Consider the following 3,889-nt stretch of genomic DNA (forward strand, 5'->3'; position numbering starts at 1 on the left):
ATATATATATATATATATATATATATATACGACGGGCTTCTTTCAGTTTCCGTCTACCAAATCCACTCACAAAGCTTTGGTCGGCCCGAGGCTATAGTAGCAGACACTTGCCCACGGTGCCACGCAGTGGGATTGAACCCGGAACCATGTGGTTGGTAAGCAAGCTACTTACCACACAGCCACTCCAGCGCCTATATCTAAGGACGGCGGTCCTTTGTGGCCTTTGGACGGTGGATTCCGTGTCCATAGCTGACGAAGCAGAAAAGCGTATTCTACAGTCCGATGATATCATTCATGGTCCAGTGGTTTGTAATTCGCAAACATTGTTCATGACGAGAATTTCTTTCCCGAGAAGTCTTTCCACATCTTAGTGTACACGAACGTGTGAAATATAATTGTACTCACCTGTATTTCAATCACTGTGCTTAGAGCGTCTCTAGTTAATTAATTTGAGATTGCCGAATTTTATATTTTACTTGTTTCCGTCATTCGACTGCGTCCATACTAGGGCACCACTTTGAAGAATTTTAGTCGAACGAATCGACAACTTCATACTTATTTTTTTTAATGAAAAGCCTGGTAATTATTCTATTGGGCTCTTTTACTAAACCGCTAAGTTACGGGAACTTAAACATAAGCTCCAGTTGTCAAGCAATGGCGTCACACAAACAGACAGACAGAGAGACAGCCACATACACACACACATATACGATGGGCTTCTTCCAGTTTCCATTAATCAAATCCACTCAAAAGGCCTTGGGCGACCGAAGAATATAGTAGAAGGCACTTGCCCAAGGTATCACACAGTGGAACTGAACCCGAAACCATGTGGTTCAGAAGCAAGCTTCTTACCACACAACCACACCTGCGCCTTTATACACAGTGTTTCGATGCGGTCAGTACTGCTTCCCGTCTGCAAGGGGTTAATATATATTTAAGGGTAAGTTTCATGCTTATTTTTTTTTTAATCGCTAGGTGTTGGGGATAAATGTGAATCTAGGTCTGAACTTTTAGGCACGGTGTGTGCTTAGCTTAAGAAGGATAATGTCCTGTGAGTGAATTTGGTAGTTTGGTTGACGAAAACTGTATGGAATCCTCGTCGCATATACATTTACTTTAAATATGATGAAATTTACCAAGGAGGACATCATCCTGATGTAGGGGACACATTACATATATGGAGTAGTTAATTTTTGACCACGACCGGTAACGTGCCCCTGAAACGGCCGTAGATGGAACATCCTCCAATTTTTTTATCCTATTTTATATTTTTTTTAACCTTGATATCTAGCGTAATTTCTATCTTATATCTTAGCCTGTTTGCCATTACAAAAATTGACGTTTTTATTCCTATATTTATCAACCTCTCATTCGCTTTGCATTTCCTATATTTACCATGCATGTCTCCTTACATGTAGTTTTTATTTATTTGTAATTTTATATGTATTCTTATATTTCTTCTATATTTTTATGTATGTTGGGTTTAATTCTTTATACCCGTGGAGAATCTTCATACCTGTACATGCATGATTTATGTTGATATGTATAAATATATATGATTCAATTACATTGATTGAATGTTTTCATATATGCATTCGGGAATCTGTTTGAGTGCCTAAAATTTACGTTTTCAATTTTCTCTACTCTATATTTTTTCGCATTGGCTCTCTATGAGCACTCCGTAAACAACCCGTACATTTTAAATCATATTTAATATTATATTCGTATATACATATGTATGTATATAATTATGTATATATATATATATGCATGCATATGTATGTATATAAATATGTATGTATATATATATATATATATATATATATATATATATATATATATATATATATATATATATATATATATATATATATATATATATATATACACATGTATGTATATATGTATGTATATATGTATATATATGTATGTATATATGTATATATGTATATATAAGTATGTATGTATAACTATGTATATATGTATATATGTGTGTATCCTTGTGTCTGTGGCCTCTCTCACCACTTGACCGGTGTTAGTCTGTTTACGTCCCCGTAACCCTAGCGGTTCGGCAACAGAGGTGGATAGAATATGTACCAGATTCAAAAAACAAATTTAAAAAGCAGCAGTACTGGAGTCAATTTTTCGACGCAAATCTTTGAAAGTGCTAAAACAGGTAAAAGATACCAGAAAGATAAACGAATGTAATTAAAGGTGAAAGACTTTTATACTCAAAGATCTAGGTTTATAGGTTAGTATCGTATAGTTGGGTATGAGACATAATCCCAAAATATGGTAATTAAAAGGATTGAAAAATGAATGGCTATCAATCAATGTAGCCCGTTGCTTTACCTAATGATTCTCAAGCTGAAAGTGTTTGCCTTTTTATAACCATTCAGCCAACCTCGCGGCTCACTGTTCCTGGGAAGAAACAACAATCATTACATCTCGGTTGGATTCCTAAGTGGGACCACCTAAGATTATGGCTATTATCCAACCACCTCGTGGTTGGTTGACCTACATACATACATACATACATACATACATACATACACACATGCGTACATACATACACACATTCATACATATATACATATATTCACACAGAAGCCATAGGCACTCATAATAAGACGGAATACAGACCTCAATAAAATGTAAGCACAACTGACCTGATATAGTGATTTATGTAAGGAAGAGAAACTGCGCACAACTGGAAATTTGCAGCTGAGCGTATGTTAGCATAAAGTTGAAGAATAAGTGAAAAAGAGAACACTTATGCTGAACTATTGAGAAATAAATAATTACTCTATCCAGATTACAAGTTCAGTTTTATACCTGTAATTATTGGGACCCTGGGATATGTAACACAATGCCTAAATAGCAATCTTGAGAAATTAGGCTCTCAAAACCAGAAAGGAGAAGGCTAATTCGAAGACTACAGATCCAGTTCATCACCGGAACTGTAAAACTCTGTAAAACTTCTTAGAAGTTTATCATTTAAATATATATGGGTATGTCTAGATATGTAAATATATGCCTGAGAATACACACATAAAATATACAAATCTGCACATACATACATACATACATGCATACATACATACATACATGCCCTCATGTTGATGCTGAAATTCCAATGAAGGAACCTTGAATCTAGGTTAGAAACCGGCTCTTTCTGTATTGGCAAGAAATCTTGAAATAAACTGAATAATGACATACATACATGCATACATAATACTTAAACATGTGCATACATATATACACACATATGTACACACATGCATATATACACAGATGCACACATACATACAGATATGCATACATACATAAATAGATACACACATACATACATACATACATACATACATACAGATATGTTTTTAAGTAGATATCCATATCAATCTACAGTCATGCGTATGTATTTCCTTGTAAAATAAATCTGTGCACATGCGTGTTTACACATAGATTGAAATAAGCAGTGGGTATGATATGCGCAGGAATGAAATTTTCAAGTATCAAACTAAAATTGTTTTAAATGAAAATTAATAAATTATTATTTATTAAAATAATTTATAAACTTGTTTAGTTCTGATTGGAAAGGGATGGATTAAAATTTTGTGCTATCATTCAACTTGAGGCGTAACGGAAGCTAATCCATAAAATAAAAATAAATCATATACGTTTTTATCTGTTTGTCTGTTTGTCAGTCTGCCGGCCTGTCTATCTATCTATCTATCTATCTATCTATCTATCTATCTATCTATCTATCTATCTATCTATCTATCTATCTATCTATCTGTCTATCTATCTATCTATCTATCTATCTATCTATCTATCTATCTATCTATCTATCTATCTGTCTATCTATCTATCTATCTATCTATCTATC

Source organism: Octopus bimaculoides, chromosome 6 (assembly GCF_001194135.2).
Source record: "Octopus bimaculoides isolate UCB-OBI-ISO-001 chromosome 6, ASM119413v2, whole genome shotgun sequence".
NCBI lineage: Eukaryota > Metazoa > Mollusca > Cephalopoda > Octopoda > Octopodidae > Octopus > Octopus bimaculoides.